The following is a 20,340-nucleotide window of genomic DNA, read 5'->3' as shown; positions in this document are numbered from 1 at the left end:
AAGCAATTACTATACAATACAATACAATACAATACAATACAATACAATATACTTTATTAGCATTAAACATCATATACAGTGTTTATAGCTATGAAATTAACCTAACAATTACTATACAGTGCTTAAGGGTATAGCAGATTTTAGGGTATAGAGGATCAGAAGATAGGTTGATAACTTTTGTGTTTGGCCTTGAATCACTGTAATAAATGTTCATATCATTCTTTTACTGGCATGCAGACAGACATTCTGACATACATGTTAAATGTATTTTTTTCATATGTCATCAAATGAAAATCGACTAAATCAGTGTGTATGTAAAAAAAAATCAGTGAATGAAAAGTATTTGTTAGAAATTTAAAAAGCTGAATGTTTTTGAAAGGAGAATACATTATTATTCAGATTTATAGTAAAAAAGTCTTGGGAAGTCTGTTTAGATGTGGATTTTAAACTAATAATTGAAAAAATGACCAAAGCTATCATGTACAGCCTAAATCAGCGCATATGTAAACAATGGTATGGAGAGAAAAACATGATTTCTATTAAAAGCTGAATGTTTTGAAAATAATAGGTTTTTTTTTCTGTCTGATATACAGAAAAGAAACCTACTATTATTATTATTAAAATTTCATTCCTTTGTATTGGAATGCAGGAAAAATGTGTTAGCTATCCGCTATACCCTAAAACACTGTACACATTGTACCTTTCATGTAATAACGACAAACTAATCTTAATCACGAAATAGTATTACGTAATTACAAGAATAATATGTCGAATTAAGAAAAAACGATCTAAACAAATGTTACATTTTTAATTATTCATCGTTTATCTATTTCCCTTTTCGTGCCAAAGTTCATCTTGAAATTGGTGCTTTATGAAACAGATAACAAATTATGATTACTTGTTAATTGAATACCATACAATATTGAGTGAAATGTGCTTTTATATCACTCGTCGTTCTACACGTTTCATTCGTTTGGGCTTTTAATTCAATTTGTTTTGTGGAGGTGTTTTTTCTGCCTCCTTTCATTTCACAAAAAGGTCGTTTTACAGCAGGGAAGTACGTAGTTTCCTTCATGTTATTTAGCATTACTTAATCTGATATTCAATTAAAGAAACAACATCAACTTTTAATTTCCAGATTCATTACAAAATACAAGCGGAATTAGCATTCAATTTTCTATATATTGTTACGATCTAGCCATTATCATTTTAACTCCAGATATAAATGCACGTAGAATGTAGTAAGCTATAAATTCTCGCATGTTATATCCCTAGTCTGATACCAGTTTGCATGGAAAGTTAGACTTTCTTCCGCATGATATCTATAATGCAAACATCATGCTAGAGTCATTACAATACTCATACCATCTGTTGCCAACCATGAATGCCATTTCTGGTGAGCGCTACTATTAATTCTCTCACACGAGCTTGGCAATAACGGCATTTACTAGATGGCAACTCTGTCAAGCTAGGCACCGTATGCCAATATTGCCAGACATGATGATGATGTCATCCACCAGATGGTAACACCATGACAACCCTGCGGCCAAACTAGGCACCGTGTGCCAATCCAAGACTATAAATACTTGGCAGACCTTGGCAGTTTTGTCAGTACCTGGTTAGAACTCACAGTGACCACTTATTTACACCACACATCTTAGTATGCCAAAATACCTTACGAATGTTTTCCAGCTACCTAGATGGTACAGTAGAGCCACATTTGATTGGCAGAGTTTGGCTGAGACGGATATGAAACTATAATTAATTCCTTTAATAAACTATACATTTCTCCTGAGCAGATATAACATAACATTCACAAGCCAAGAATAAAATACTATTTCTTATTTCCCAATACACCAGGGGCCCTGAATAATTCCGCCAGTATTATATAAAATGTCATTTTATGAGTTTTGAATTAAATGCCACTAAAATCATTTTATGTTAAACTGAATATTTGATGAGTTCATTTAAATACCTTAATATGTATATATTTTCTGCAATGTAAGACAGTAATGACTCGGAAAGCAATTCATCACTAACCAAAATGCAGAAATAGCATATAATGGTTTATTACATATGTGATGTTTTATATTATGTAATGCATGTAGGCGATACTTAAACAACATACTACTGTTTTCGTGAATTGTCGCCTCATTTTGCATGATCCAGATATAAACTGTGCAACATTCTAAATGTCTCCGAGGGTGGTAGTTTGATATTTTTTAATTTTAAAATGTCAATTTTATGGCTAAAGAATATTTTTCCCATTGTACAAATCGGGCAAAATCACAATTTCGATTTCTTTTAGATATTTTTACAAAATTGCGTAGAAATGGTGCCGTTATCATGGGCGTAGGAGCGAGTTTAACTTTGGGGGTGGGGTGGGGGGCAAACCTTTTCGACCGGCGGTTTGCACGTGTGTGTGTGGGGGGGGGGGGGGGGGTAGCGGCAAGGTATCCTCGGTGCATTATTCGTGACAAAGCCTCAAAGCCTTGTACAGGCCATAGGCCCCCTCAAACCTTTATGTTTTAGCAATCATTGAGTTATTCTGATGATACACATACGACTAGGCACTGAACGGTCTTATTGTTCTAATTAAGTGTGCCATTCTTTTTACATTCTTCTGTTGAAGCCCTGGACATACAATCAATTAGCACTGCATTTGTCTAATTGTGGTATAAAGTTGTGGAAATATCATTTCCCTTGAATGGACAATGAAAAACAAAAAAATACATAACGTTTACATGCGTAAACAGGCTTAATAGTTAGGCCTACATTGATTTTGCAGACGCTCAAACAGGAACTGTAGTGATTGCGCTCAATGATATATTATTTTTATAAAATGTAAACAATTCTTGGCGTGGCGCGTACAGATTTCAGTTCTCACACTACGGAACGAGACAAGTCAGAATACAAGGGAAGGCCAAATGCAAATCAGAAATCAGGTTGAAAAGAATTATATGATGCTAAGTAAATGTTATATTAGACTGCAATTTATATCTCTTTTCCAAAATATTCGGGGGGCCAAACTATACTTTGGCCCTCTCTCTGCTAGCTTTGGGGGGCCTGGCCCCCGCTGCCCCCCCCCCCCCTGCTCCTACGCCTATGGTTATGCTAATACTGGAATGTTTATAACAATCATCAACTATTTTGTTATGACGAGTAGGCTGGTTCCTTATTCCCTTTTCAAATAAGGAATAAGGAACTATTTTCTTATTCCTTATTCGGAGAACACTAGGTAAAAGCAGTGAGAAAATAATCCTTACTCGGTTCTATAGCATAGAATGAACATGCTATATCATAGCACGAGTGATTAAGATCGAGAAACCGAATAAAGAATAAGTAACTGGTTCCCTATTCCTTTTTCAAAAGTCGAATAAGGAATAGAACATAGAAAATGAAAATATTTAAATCACAATATCTTTTCAAAAAGTGTATATACCTTGTCGTCATAAAATGTTTCAAGGATGCAAGTGGTATTTTCCACTGGTATGAGAGAGTATGACTCAAAATAGAGGTACAAAGTTCGAATAAGGAACTGGACTTTTCGGAAACGAAATGGTAGAAGCAGTGAGATAATAATCCTTAATCGCGGTTGAAAACGTTCCACTGTATAAAATGAAAACGTTAGATCATAACACGAGTTAGTTAGATCGAAAAACCGAATTAGGAATAAGGAACTGGTTCCCTATTCCTTTTTCAAACGTCGAATAAGGAATAGGACACAGAAAATGAAAATACTTTAATCACAATAAAATCTTTTCAAAAAGTGTATATACATTGTCGTCATAAATTGTTTTAAGGATATAAGTAGTATTTTCCACGGTCATGAGACAGTATGACTCAAAATAGAGGTACACAGTTCGAATAAGGAAATGGATTTTTGCCGAGACGATATGGTACAAGCAGTGAGAAAATAATCCCTACTCCCAGTTTAAAACGTTTCACAGCATAAGATAAACACGTTAGATCATAACACGAGTAAGTTAGGTCGAAAAACCGAATAAGGAATAAGGAACTGGTTCCCTATTCCTTTTTCAAAAGTCGAATAAGGATCTCACGTGTTCATTTTATGCTGTGGAGCGTTTTTAAACGCGAGTAAGGATTATTTTCTTATTGCTTGTACCAAGTCGTCTCGGAAAAGTCCATTTCCTTATTCAAGCTTGGTTCTTCTATTTTGAGCCATACTCTCTCATATCTGTGGAAAATGCCACCTATTATCTTTAAAACAATTTATGACGACCATGTATATAGGCTTTTTGAAAAGGTTTTATTGCGATCAAAATATTCCATTTTCTGTGCTGTATTCCTTATTTGACTTTTGAAAAAGGAATAGGGAACCAGTTCCTTATTTGTTATTCGTTTTTTTTTTAATCTAACTTACTCGTGTTATGATTTAACGCGTTTATTGTATGCTGTGGAACGTTTTCAAGCGCGAGTAAGGACTATTTTCTCACTGCTTGTACCATATCGTCTCCGAAAAGTCCAGTTCTTTATTCGAACTCTGTACCTCGGTTTTAAGTCATACTGTCTTATATCCGTGGAAAATATAACTTGTATCCTTAAAACATTTCATGACGACAATGTATATACAATTTTAAAAAAAGATTGTATTGCGATTGAAGTATTTTCATTTTCTGTGTCCTATTCCTTATTCGACTTTTGAAAAAGGAATAGGGAACCAGTTCCTTATTCCTTATTCGGTTTTTCAATCTATCTTATCTATCTAATCCATGTTACGATCTAACGTGTTTATCTTACGCTGTGGAACGTTTTCAAGCGCGAGTAACGATAAGCATCTCACTGCTTGTACCAATTCGTCTCCGAAAAAGTCCAGTTCTTTATTCGAACTTTGTACCTCTATTTTGGGTCAAACTCTCTCATATCTGTGTAAAATACCACTTATATCCTTGAAACATTTTATGACGAAAATGTTTATACACTTTTTGAAAAGATATGATTGTGATTAAAATATTTTCATTTTTCTATGTTCTATTCCTTATTCGACTTTTGAAAAAGGAATAAGGAACCAGTTCCATATTCCTTTCTAACTTACTCGTGTTATGATTTAATGTGTTCATTTTATACAGTGGAACGTTCTTAACCGCGATTAAGTATTATCACCCCACTGCTTTTACGTTTCCGAAAAGTCCATACCTTATTCGAACTTTGTACCTATATTGTGAGTCATACTCTCTCATATCTGTGGAAAATACCACTTATATACTTAAAACATTTTATAACGAGAATGTTTATACACTTTTTGAAAAGATATGATTGTAATTAAAATATTTTCATTTTTCTATGTTCTATTCCTTATTCGACTTTTGAAAAAGGAATAGGAAACCAGTTCCTTATTCCTTATTCGGTTTCTCGACCTTAATCACTCGTGCTATGATATAGCATGTTCATTCTATGCAATAGAACCGAGTAAGTATTATTTTCTCACTGCTTGTACCATGTTGTCTCCGAAAAGTCCAGTTCCTTTTTCAAACTTTGTACCTCTATTTTGAGTCATACTATCTTATATCCGTGGAAAATATAACTTATATCCTTAAAACATTTTATGACGACAATGTATATCGTGGGCTGAGCGCGAAACTATTGTAACTGTATATAAATAAAGAACAAGATACAATAGTTTCGCGCTCAGCCCTCGATATACAATTTTTTAAAAGATTGTATTGCGATTGAAGTATTTTCATCTTCTGTGTCCTATTCCTTATTCGACTTTTGAAACAGGAATAGGGAACCAGTTCCTTATTCCTTATTCGGGTTTTCGATCTATCTTACCAGTGTTACAATCTATCGTGTTTATGTTATTCTGTGGAACGTTTTCAAGCGCGAGTAAGGATAATCATTTCACTGCTTCTATCGTCCAGCTTTTTAACCGCGAATACGGGTTATTTTCTCCTTGCTTTAACCATGTCGTCTCGGAAAAACCCAGTTCCTTATTCGAACTTTGTTCTTCTTTTGTGAGTCATACTCTCTCATATCCGTGAAATATACCACTTACATCTTTAAAACATTTCATGAAGATAATGTATATAAATTTTTTGAAAAGATTTTATTGCGATTAAAGTATTTTCATTTTCTATGTTCTGTTCCTTATTCGACTTTGAAAACAGGAATAGGGAACCAGTTCCTTATTCCTTATTCGGTTCACCGATCTTACTTACTCGTGCTATATGGTAACGTGTTTTTTTCTTGCCCATGATCGTTTTAAACCACGAGTAAGGATTATTTTCTCATTGCTTGTACCATCTCGACTTGGAAAGGTCCAATTCCTTATTCGAACTTTGATACCCTATTTTAAGTCATACTCTATCATATCCGTGAAAAAAACTGCGTATATCCTTAAAACAGTTCAAAAAGATCATGTACAGACAACTTTTAAAAGTTTTAAAAATATTTTCATTTTCTGTGTTCTATTCCTTATTAGACGTTTGAAAAAGGAATAGGGAACTAGTTCCTTATTATTTATTCGGTTTCTCGATCTTACTTACTTGTGTTATAATAAATTGTTTTCTGTTCATGCCCAGGAACGTTTTTAACCGCCAGTAAGGATTATTTTATCATTGCTTTTACCATGTCGTTTCGGAAAAGTCCAGTTCCTTATTCGAACTTTCATACCCTATTTTGAGTTTTGCTCTCTCATACCTATGTAAAATACCACTTTTATCATTAAAACATTCTATGTCGAAAATGTATATACATTATTTTGAAAAGATATTATTATGATTGGCGTATTTTCATTTTTAAACTTTTAAATGATGCATCGACAGTTACCTAACCGTCTGTAAATGCCCCTCTCCTTTTGGGCATTCTCGTAAAAAATAGCTCTAATTTCATATGCCAATGCTACCAAAAGTGTTGCGACATCAAAATTTTCATTGGTTGATATTATAGCTATCCATATCTTATTCAGTATTGAGATTGTATCAGCAGAAACTTTTGGAATAAGAAAAGAACACTACCTAGTTAAGAGCCATTACTGAATAACAAAATGTGTCTGTAATGTTCTAATCCAATGTTCATTTCATTTCAGAATGTTCAGTTTGTGGACAGGCCTCAAAGGGAGGTACTAGATTCCCGAATTTGGATTAGTTATATTTGTGGCATCCTAACCGTCGATTCTGTTGACATTCAGATAGATGGTAACCTATGACATTCAAACAGATGGTAACATATGAGATTCAGACAGATGGTAACCTATGGCATTCAGATAGACGGTAACCTATGACATTCAGATAGATGGTAACCTATGGCATTTAGACAGATGGTAACCTATGACATTCAGATAGATAGTAGCCTATGACATTCAGATAGATAGTAGCCTATGACATTCAGATAGATGGTAACCTATTACCCGTATGACTGGAAATGTTCCCGTCGGAAAGGACCGTCAGCTTAAAGGTTGGGAAATAGAATTGCAAAACATTTCATATTCCTTCACATGTAATTGAGGTGTATTTGAAAGAGGCATAAAAAGCAACAAACGCAACAGGTCATAAAAAAGTGCATCACAATTTAAAACTCATTTTCACACAGTTATCTGATTTAAATATGTATTTATCAAAATTATCATAATAAATAAACTTTTTAAAATATAAAATACATTTATATGTATATTATGTAATATTTCATAGCAGCAGCTGAAAAAAAGAGAGAAAAAGACTTATCATAACAATAAACTAAGTCTTATTAAAATATAAAATACATTTATATGTATAGCCTACCTATGTAATATATCAAAGCAACAGCTGAAAAACGAGAGAAAAAGAAGCGTAATTACATTGCAGTGAATAAAATGGCATTTGATTTAAATTCATCGCGTCAAAGCTACAGACTTAATAAATATTTAAATGTTCGCTAAAAACGGTTGACCTAGACAAGCGGCGGTTGGAACCCATATGCTAAAAATAAAACGCATGCTTTAATTTTTAACGTTCTGGCGCTATGTCAACCTATATTTTGTGTTGGTTGTACTTTCACAAAGACCTCTGTTTTCTTTTGTTTTGTTTGTTTTGGGTTTAACCACTGGCACCGGACCAGAAAGAAAATGCCTCTGTACATGTTATACCCTATCCCTAGGTATTCTATAAGACCCATGGTCATGAACGGGAAAGTGCACTAACCCAAATCAGTCGTACATTTCTCACCTAAATCGAGCTAAAACAAATTAGTATAAACTAAAACGCGCAGTTCGGTGAATGGGTAAACAGAGCATATTGAACAAGCGGTAATTTATCTTCCATCGTGCACCAGTCACATTGTCTCAATATTTCATATTGCAGAGATACTCCACATATTTTATGCTTTCGTTAACGTTTCAGAAAAAACTTGCGTGAACTTCCCTAATGAACATCCGGTCTAGAGGTCACAGCAGTGTGCACATGTTAGGTGAAATGTAAACAAACAAAAACAGAATGCAAAATATTCACAGTTTTACAATAAAACTCGAAATGATGAATGAAATGCATCTTATATATGATTTTGAATTTGAAGTCATACATTGGTATACATCTGTACTGTTTATTTAATTCATATTACACATTTATGCTGCATATACACATATTTAGCGTACACGTGTAGGCTATATACCAATAAAAGAAATTGTTCTTTGTTTCCTATAAAATTCAGCTACTTCAAAACAATTTTGTTACAGTTTCTAGATTTTCACTCCGTCGTAGACCTATTTTCCACATGATATCCATACATTTGCTTCAAGAAAACGAAAAGAAAAAGGGGTGTTGAATAGTATGCAGTGAAATGCAAGTCAACTGAAGTCAGGTACCCTCATATTGCCGCATTTCAGAAAGCGGTCCGCAGAATAAACACCCTACTTTCGTTTTCAAGTAAACAACTCGAAAACATGCGAGTATTAGGATGAAACGTGTCCTATTTTATGTAAAATTCATTCCACGAGTGAAATAATGCCCATTTGGCCCCCGATTTACGCGCAAATGCGCGAAAAATGGAAAAATTACGATCTATTTATTAGGGACTTCTTTCGACTACACCACGGAAGCACATTCTGGACCGAATTACTGCATTATAACCTGTAGTTAAACGATGGCTGATAAGGTATGAAGGTATTAAATGCCTCCGCTACTATTTTCTATATAAAATTAACAACTTATAACATATTTTTATCAAGATTTCTAGCCTTTCACTTCCTGCGAGACTACCCTTGTCTTGAAGGTCTGTCTTTAGGCAATCAAAATATACCCAAAAAATATGGGGTTGACCATAATGCAGTGAAACCATGGTCACGTGACTGAGACACGTGATGAAAACGCTAATATTGCGTAGGTAGACATCAGGAAATACCTACTTTCACTTTCATTTTACAAGGCAGCTTCCAATCAACTTTTGAAGCATATAACGTAGCTTAAAACATAGCTACATTCGAGTGGACCACGGAGGCATATCCGGCTAATTGCCCCCTTCATGCCATAATACATTTTCACATCAGCCAATCAGAATGGTTTTGTAATCTAGACCGGAACTTCACTAGTAACGTTGAAAAAACCATAAACTACGCGTTGTTTCTCTCAGATAAGAAATATTTAAGAAATGTAACCGGTACACAATGGAAGATAAATTTAGATTACCACTTGTTCAATATCAATAGAACACATTTACCGAACTGCGTTTTAGGTATGAAATGCGCGATTGGAATGGGTTAGTGTATTTTCCCGTTCATGACCATAGGTCTTAGTACAGAATACCCAGGGGTAGGGTATAACATGTACAGAGGCATTTTCTTTCTGGTCCGGTGCCAGTGGGTTTAACGCCATTTTTCAACAGTATTTCAGTTATGTAACGGCGGGCAGTTAACATAACCAGTGTTCCTGGATTCTGTACCAGTACAAACCTGTTCTCCACAAGTAACTGCAAACTTCCCCACATGAATCAGGTGGAGGACGAATGATTTCAGACACAATGTCTTCTATCAAACCGTCACGGAGAATATACGCCTCGCCCTGGGATCGAACTTACAACCCCGCGATCCGTAGATCTGCGCTTTCCCTACTGAGCTAAGCGGGCGGGCTCTGTGTTCTTATCACATCCTTATTCACAAACTGCTGAATATTACAGGTGTCCATGAGTATCTTATCAATTTAGGAATAGGTGTTTTTTTTATCTCCCCACCATCATTTTTTTTCAAAAAACTGTTCCTCATTTATGCACGAAGTGTGAAAGTAGCAATCTGTGTCCCCTTATGGATGCACATCAGTTATAGGCATTTAAATAAGCACGTAGCAAATTCTACCATGAAATCAATCGTGAGAAAATGATGACTCTTAGTAACAAAGTCATTAGTGCGAAAGGTTATTCAAAAAAGCTCTACCAACTGGTGTCTAGATTGACTGGAATCAAATCTGATAATTGTATGTCAATGAAAAAAATGAAAATACACTTGCTGAAAAAAAAATTACTGACCATTAAATTTTTTATGAACAAACCCGCCAAAATAAATAAGTCACTCAATGAGTTTCAAAATTTTAAACCGTACGTGAAAGAGGTACCATGACTGTATTAATCGATTTCAAGATCTTACTGAGAATGAAACAGGAAAGTGTACCTGTCATCCTTAGAGTTAGACGTATTACCCATTAATGTTCTTGAATTATATTTAAAGGAATTACAAGGGATATTTCCGTCGTAATGGAAATAGGGTAATGTTATACCTCTTTAGAAGAAAGTTGGACTCGAACTTTAATTTTCAAACTATAGAGCAGTAAGTAATTTACCATTCCCCTTCAAACTTAACGTTCGTGTGCATGGTAATGATCCTACGCTTATAAGCGTTTTATTCGCGTGTGTTGGCATTGGTTAGACTGGTTAAATGGAGGGCCCTGATCACAACTGATCTTTGTGCGACCTTTTATACTGAAGATTGTAATACATTGTATACTTCCTGATGTATCCCAAAGCCAGTATCGTGTCTGTGGTAAGGTCTTGTTGCTGTCGGGTGATTGTAAATTCAGCGTTATCACTGCTACGTTTGTTATCATGTAGCGTTCTTTAAGGTAGCTGTTTGGGTCATTTGGCTCTGTTTTACTAATGCAGGAACCTTTTTTGATGTTATTCCGCCATGGGTTTGCCGATGATCATATTGCAAATAAACATTTAAAATCGACATCAATCGACAACGAATTACATGGACTGTACAATGTGCTATTACGATTAACAGCTGGCTGATGATGAGAACAAAGTTAAAATGAACACTTCAAAAACAGAATTTATTATATTTGGCAGTAGAGAACAGTCCTAGGCGATTAACATTGCCAGAGATAAGGACAAACCTGGGAGTAGTATAAGATATTTTGGATGCTTTTTGGATCGATTGTTTCACAATCGATCCAATGTTAACAATGAGGAAATTTCCTTACTGCAGACCGAACAAAAGTAGTGTCATAGGTACAAACAAGTAGTTCCATACCGTACATTTATTTAAGCATCAAAATATATCATTTTGCCACGGCGGTATTTTCAGCTGTCGAACGTCAAAATTTTAACGTATTTTCAATCAGTGTAATATACATTTCTGTAATTGTTTTCCGACTGCAGTAAACATATTAATGCGCGAAAACTAGGTCACCGAACAAACGCCGAAGATATAAATAGATTTATTGGCTAATATATCCACGACTATTTTGGATTCTGGCTAATACATTTACGATTATAGTAGCATAGCATCGCTAGACACGGGAAAGTTGTAAATACATACTTTTGAGTTGTAAATATTTGTAAATGAGTAATATAAGGTTCGATTTTATAGATGTTTTGTTTTGTTTTTTCTTGATAATTCATTTTGTTAGTAGCGTTTAAATACAACTGTACATGTAGGCCTATTCCATCAAAATGTTGATACAGTAATGAAATGATGGCACTAGGATTTTCAATCAAAGGTTCACTTTACTTTTGATTATTCTCCGCGCCTAATTTATAGATGTGTCACTCAGTTCGCTTGCCTATATCGGATAGACAGCAGTCGGAATATTGGCGGGCAGGCGCTATATCTGTCTGATATAAAATTATGACCCACACAAATTTTTCTTAACGAATAGGCCTAGTGTTATGTGTGTAACATATGATCAAAAATCCCCTCAGTCAGTACCTTACCATTCATATGTGTTAAACACATAAAAAAAAACAAAGGTCAAATGTCGTTTACTTAAGAAATGCAACGGGCATGCCGATTTCAACGTTGATGATTTTCTTTTGTCAATAACAGTGAACTGCGTAAAAGACGGAGTATTACTAGTGACGGACCTGATATATATTGGACCTAGACATGATATCGGTCCGACTTAAAGCCAGTGAGCAAAACTATAATGGTCTGATATCATTTTACGATATTTCAGATATGGACTGGATTAGATAACACTTTTACAAAGTGTTGAAGCGTTTCAAAACGGAACAGAAATTATTTTAGAAACTATATCTTCTGCTGGCTTTACAGACCTTCATTTTGGAAATCTGTATAGAAATGTTGTTTTATTTTATTTTATTTTTGAAAAATATATTACGTACTAGTAAATCAAACAATAATTTGTTTCTAAATGCTTAAAAGCATCAAGTTAAGTTAAACGGTCAGAAGCTACTTCATGAATGCAATTACTAATAATGATGGCGGGTAATGGTTTTATCGGTCAAGCAAAATATTGCAAAGGGCTCTGTCTTACCTTATTTGCAGTATTTAATTCATATGTACACAGAGTATAGCTTACGGATAACTGATCAGAGGCTAATAAATTATATATTTCGAGAAATCATTGACGAGTAGTATGTATTAAACAGTCGTATTTTTACATGCGGAGAAAGTTATATCTATAGGGAATCTATGTAAGGCCGGTGCGCAATCAAATGCCAAATGCCGAATAGTTAATGTTAAATGCCAATAACTTAATGCAAAATTACAGTTACTTATTGCTAAATGACAGTTATTTTATGCTTAATGCTTCATACCAAATGCTTTATGCCATATAATTAATGCTGAATTCCTAATGCTAAATGTCAATTGATAAATAATAAATGCTAATTTTCAAAATTTTGTACAATCTGTGTTGTTCAGAGACAATCGATCCTGCAGTGCTTTCAGTCCTTTGATTCTAGATGAAACAGCACGTTAAAAAGAAATGTCGTACTACTTATACTTTAAGAGCATTCTTAAATATCTCACGAAAGATGCTACAGAAATACTCGTTTTGTCACAAGTTATTTCGCATTTGGACTATTTAATTGGAATGGTAGACTGTAAGGTCTAGCAGAGAGTGAAGTAAGTAGAATGCAACTATTCAAACTATGTGTCAAACAGTAGGAAATTTGGCAGTTCTAATGTTTTACCTATCAAAGCCAGGATCAGATTTAATCGCATTCATGTACAACTGCTCTGTTGGAAATGCACCATTCTAATTGACTGAGCTTCCTTGTAGTCCCAATAGACCAGGTTTGAAGTCTGCGAGCAATACAGAGGGTTGCTATACTTTTCCATTGAGTAAAATACAATCTTATAATGACAAAAGTTTAGTACTGTAGGTCTGTGACTATGGAATGATATACCTTTTAGTATTAGGCGACGTTTTTAACAAGAATCTTACAACATTCTATTTTAGAGATGCATTGTTTTAGCACATAGCAGTTAGATACAGTGGTTTGCGGAGCTATATTTATGTTCTTTTCCTTACATGTTAATTTGAATTTATGTATTCTTTCTAACTAACATGGATATTTTCATTCTATTTTATGATTATCAAGATGTATCATTATGACATACAATGTCATTGAATATAATTATAGTCGTTTAAAATTGGAGTTTAATTAAATAAATAGTTTCAGAGATTCAGTTTCAAATTACAATGTACTTTCAATCGCTATATCGGGGGTAGAATTTAATTCTTATTATGTTAAATGTTCTGAAATATACAAAATAAAGAACAAATAGAAAGATAATTTTAAGACATAGTTATTACCCATGTAAATTGCGGTATGAAAACCTCTGCGGATGTCTTTAGATGTGTAAAGCTCCACTCAATCCGGTGCTACAGGGCGTGGAGGGTAGCATGCATTTCTACTACCGTAAATGAACATGCTCTAACCGAGTCTGCAACATTTTCATTTTTTTGTCGTGTTTTGGCGGCCTGTGGGTTTCCATTTTTTCTATTTTATGAGTCTTGTTTGTGTACCTTCTATCATTAAATTAAGTAACTAACTTTCCGTCAATGGATTTGAGTCTACCACAAATCTATGACATTTTCCCACATGCAGGGAATACTTTATAAAATACAATGAAACTTTTATCTAACTGTAAGCCGTACCTCCCCTGAATAGGCTCAATCAAACCGAGTCTGCACTTATTTTGCTTGGTTGTATCATATGATTTCATAGGATCTTCTCACGGTAGATTTTACTGTGTTCCTTTAGTGACCTATATCTGTTTTTAGTCATAATGCCTACAATTGTTTTGTTGTTGTTGTTTTTTTTGTCTGTATAGAGACATTCCTAAGAATATACTTTCCAAATGTATTAAAAAAAATATTCCAACCGTTGTAAAGTTTAGCGTATATTTTTCATAAAACATTGTACGCCAGTATAAGTAACCGCTTGTACCTGTAGTCAGGTGTGTCGTGGCAAGGACCAATTTATGAGTTGCTTACCATTTCACTCCATTCATTGACAAATCAACATGTTACATAAATTTTTGCAATTTGCAATGATAGACAAGAAATTCAACTGCTAAATAATTAAGTGTGTGAAGTTGGCGAGAAGTTCGACATTCGACATTGAACATTCGATCTCAGAACGACATTGGACATTTGAAGCGTTAAGTTGACAATAAGTTAAACTTTCGACATTGAACATTCGATCTCAGAACGACATTGGACATTCGATACCAGAACGACATTGGACATTAAATTTTAAAACGACATTAGACATTCGAATCCAGAACGACACTGGACATTCAATTTTAGAACGACATTAGACATTCGAATCTAGAACGACATTGGACATTCAATTTTAAAACGACATTGGACATTCAAATCCAGAACGACATTGGACATTCGAATCCATAACGACATTAGACATTCGATACCAGAACGACATTGGACATTCGATTTCAAAACGACATTGGACATTCGATTTCAGAACGACATTGGACATTCGATTTCAGAACGACATTGGACATTTGATACCAGAACGACATTGGACATTCGATTTCAGAACGACATTGGACATTCGATACCAGAACGACATTGGACATTTGATACCAGAACGACATTGGACATTCGATTTCAGAACGACATTGGACATTTAATACCAGAACGACATTGGACATTCGATTTCAGAACGACATTGGACATTCGATTTCAGAACGACATTGGACATTTGATACCAGATCGACATTGGACATTCGATTTCAGATCGACATTGAACATTCGATTTCAGAACGACAGTCGACATTCGATACCAGAACGACATTGGACATTTGATACCAGAACGGCATTCATTTGATACCAGATCTACATTCGACATTTGATTTCAGAACGACATTGGACATTCGATTTCAGAACAACATTGGACATTTAATATCAGATCGACATTGGACATTCGATTTCAGAACGACATTGGACATTCGATTTCAGAACGACATTCGACATTTAATACCAGAACGACATTGGACATTTGAAACCAGAACGACATTGGACATTCGATTTCAGAACGACATTGGACATTCGATTTCAGATCGACATTAAACATTCGATTTCAGAACGACATTCGACATTCGATTTCAGAACGACATTAGACATTTGATACCAGAACGACATTGGACATTCGATTTCAGAACGACATTCGACATTCGATTTCAGAACGACATTGGACATTTGATACCAGAACGACATTCGACATTCGATTTCAGATCGACATTGAACATTCGATTTCAGAACGACATTCGACATTCGATACCAGAACAACGTTGAACATTTGATTTCAGAACGACATTGGACATTCGAGCGTAGAACGTTATTGGACATTCGAACACAGAACGACATTGGACATTCGAATCCAAAACGACATTGAACATTCGAACCTAGAATGACGTTGGACATTCGATTTCAGAACGATATTAGACATACGAACCCAGAACGACATTGGACATTCGAATCCAAAATGACATTGGACATTCGAACCTAGAACGACATTGGACATTCGAATCCAGAACGACATTAGACATCGGATGTCCAATGTCGTTCTGTGTTCGAATGTCCAATGTCGTTCTAGGCTCGAATGTCCAATGTCGTTCTGAAATCGAATGTCCAATGTTGTTCTGGTATCGAATGTCCAATGTCGTTCTGAAATCGAATGTCCAATGTTGTTCTGGTATCGAATGTCGAATGTCGTTCTGAAATCGAATGTCCAATGTCGTTCTGAAATCGAATGTCCAATGTTGTTCTGGTATCGAATGTCGAATGTCGTTCTTGTATCGAATGTCCAATGTCGTTCTGAAATCGAATGTCCAATGTAGTTCTTGTATCGAATGTCGAATGTCGTTCTGAAATCGAATGTTCAATGTCGGTCTGAAATCGAATGTCGAATGTCGATCTGGTATTGAATGTCGAATGTCGTTCTGAAATCGAATGTTCAATGTCGATCTGAAATCGAATGTCGTTCTGAAATCGAATGTTCAAAGTCGATCTGAAATCGAATGTCGAATGTCGTTCTGGTATCAAATGTCCAATGTCGTTCTGGTATCGAATGTCGAATGTCGTTCTGAAATCAAATGTTCAATGTCGATCTGAAATCGAATGTTCAATGTCGATCTGAAATCGAATGTCAAATGTCGTTCTGGTATCAAATGTCTAATGTCGTTCTGAAATCGAATGTCCAATGTCGTTCTGAAGTCGAATGTAAAATGTCGTTCTGAAATCGAATGTCCAATGTCGTTCTGGTATCAAATGTCCAATGTCGTTCTGAAATCGAATGTCCAATGTCGTTCTGAAATCGAATGTCCAATGTCGTTATGAAATCGAATGTCGAATGTCGTTGTGAAATCGAATGTCCAATGTCGATCTGGTATCAAATGTCCAATGTCGTTCTGAAATCGAATGTCCAATGTCGTTCTGAAATCGAATGTCCAATGTCATTCTGGTATCGAATGTCCAATGTCGTTCTGGATTCGAATGTCGTTCTAAAATTGAATGTCCAATGTTGTTCTGGATTCGAATGTCTAATGTCGTTCTAAAATTGAATGTCGAATGTCGTTCTGGTATCGAATGTCGAATGTCGTTCTAAATTGAATGTCGAATGTCGTTCTGGTATCGAATGTTCAATGTCGTTCTGAGATCGAATGTTCAATGTCGAAATTTTAACTTATTGTCAACTTCACGCTTCAGATGTCCAATGTTGTTCTGAGATCGAATGTTCAATGTCAAATGTCGAACTTCTCGCCAACTTCACACACTTTAAATAATTATACTGGTAAAAAATTGATACCTACATAAGTTACTTGCATAGTTTCAAGAATGGCGTTACTTGAAATACAAACGTCATCAAATCAGAACATATAACACACACACGCACACACATGTCCAGTTAACTTTCAGAGAGATAAAATATAGCTTCTCTGGTCCCAATCAGTTAAAAAGACTAGAAAGCCACTTGATTTGTGAAACATGATAACAGAGATTAATATGATTTGTGAAACATGATAACAGAGATTAATATGATTTGTGAAACATGATAACAGAGATTGAGTATATTATATGCAAATACTCTACAATTAAAAAGACTGAATGTCACTGCTAATTTATGAGACATGATAACTTTGAGATTTGACTTGTGTCTGCGCTGCTGTGGTTTATGTTGTGGTGTTACTGTGTTTGAGGAACGTGGCTTTCCCTTTTGGGTGTTCATCCTTGCTCCGCTTTCCCCCGCACCCGATCCCATTTTTTCTGCCCCCACCCCCACACACTTTTCTGTATTTTGCATATAATTAAAATGTACTTGTTGGGGTTTTTAAGCTTCTTTTTGTTGTGGGCCTGCTTTGCGATGCATGGCTCTATGGCTGTATTTGGGGTGCTCTGTGCTTCCGGGAAATCTACCCTTACCTTTAATCTTTTGTTGTAAAATATGCACGCTTGTTTGAACTGCTAGGCACTTTGCCTTTAACTCAGGTTTGACTGTAATGTGCATATGTTAGTCAATTTAGCCACTTTTTCAAAACTATCCTCTACCGGATATAATCATCTTTAAGGCGAATATTTTATGTTTTTGCTTTTTCTTTTTCTTTTCTTACGAAGAAACGCCTACGGTTAAGAGACATTGAATGTATATATCATATCTACCTGTCTATCTACATATCCATCTGAGAAAAGTGCATTCAATTTTCCGGTTACGGCAGGTTGTCAAGAGACCAATTAACCTTTTTAAATACGAATTATAAGTAAAAATGTGAACGATTACTGCATTCTCAAAGCATTTAAACTATTTTGAAATTTACGTAGTTTATTTCTATACTAAGAAAATCGGTGCAGTTTTCTTATCAGGGCGCATTTATACATTAAGAAATGTGAATCAAACTATTAAGATTTTCAAATAAGATTACCACATCTATAGAATATAAAAAAAAATCCCGCAGAATTATCAAATGATATTTTATGAGTTTTGAATTAAGAACAGATTTAATCCTTTTATGGTAAATGAAATTTTACAGAAAATAGTTTTTTTTTCTATATACTTTACAGTGAATTCTGTAATAGCACTTTTCTTAAAGGGAAAGGCAACGGTGTTCTCATGTTAATTTTGTCAGCTGGGATTTCTTAAATCATTTAAAGAAGTGAAAGAATTTTCAAAATCGGACCAAAAATCAGAAAGTTTTTAGCATTTAAATATTCGGTCAAATTGGCGGCCATTTTGTTTCCATGGCGGCAAAAAATAAAATGGCGGATTTATAAGAATTTTAGATACAAATTTGAACTGTATTTACTTATTTCTGTAGAATAATGTCTCTACTTTTTCCAGCTATAATGAAAGAAATTATCATGTTTTACACCTTACACTTAAGAAACATATGAAAATTAATCTATTTAAAAGGTTATTAGCCAAATAAAGAATTCAGCAGTGTGTAAATGACGTCATAAACACACCAAAATAGGTGCCTCCATGATCAGCCATTTTCTTAAATTTCAAACTGCCATATCTTTTTCAATAGTGGTCCGATTTTAAAAATTATTTCAACGTTATCAAAATTTTAAGGATGACTTTCATATAAAATTAACTTATTGTCAGGCTTTCCTTACCCTTTAAGTGTATTTCAAAAATACCTCTTGTGGTGTGCGCCTTGGAAACATTGGAAACATTCCACTATATATCTTACCTATGTGTTAGTCATTCTAGGAAAGTATTCTTTATTTACTTTTTGTACTTTTTTTCTGTTTTACAGTTGATGTATATCATGAGGCACTAATTCGTAATTACAATGTGAACATTGCAGAAAAATGTCTTCAAAGTATGGATAAATTTCTCTCAAATATCAACCATTTAATGCTGAATCGAAGATAAAATATTTATAATGTTTTCTAATACCGACACTGTGCGCTGACCCTGGCGAAACATATTTTTAATTAGACTGAATATGGAAAAAGTATATATTTCCAACAAAAAGACTGTTTCAATAACAACAACAAGTGTTTAGTAATATCAATAAAGGTTTTCGTGCTGAAATGTGACAGTATTTCAAACTACTTAACTGTTAAACAATAATAACTCTAAAAGAAATTCATTATTAACTTGAAGGCAGACATTTCTGATGCTTGCACGGTCCATTATACCTTAAATTTGAAAGAAAATCTAATTTATACTACCCAAAATTGAGCATTTAACATTTTAAGTAAACAAGCTAACTTAATATATTTCAAACATAGAGAACCATAAAGAATAGATGGAGAACTGAAATTAAACACCCCTTTTTTAAAATTATCATGGTAATATCAATTGCATTAAACCACGTATCCGAAAAATTTTTGTTTGAAGAAGAAAAGCAATGGCTTATTTTTTGTCAAATCATTTGATGGTAGTTTCTTATTCAATGTAGAAAGTTAAGCAGCAGAACCAGAATTGAGCGCAGACATATGTCTATTTTATTACGGTCACCGAGTGGACATTAAGGGAGGTAACTAGATTCACGAATCGTGACTTGTTATATTCATGACTTCAGGTATGCTTATACAATACTAGTGTAAGAGGGAATGTTTCACGTAAGAAGGGATCGTCTCGTCAAAAGGAAATAGAAGCGCTGTCTTGCCTGTAACAACATTTCTTGTTTTAGGA

Source organism: Mercenaria mercenaria, chromosome 2 (genome assembly GCF_021730395.1).
Source record: "Mercenaria mercenaria strain notata chromosome 2, MADL_Memer_1, whole genome shotgun sequence".
Lineage (NCBI taxonomy): Eukaryota > Metazoa > Mollusca > Bivalvia > Venerida > Veneridae > Mercenaria > Mercenaria mercenaria.
The sequence above is the reverse complement of the archived record's forward strand: the minus strand, read 5'-3'. Positions refer to the sequence as shown.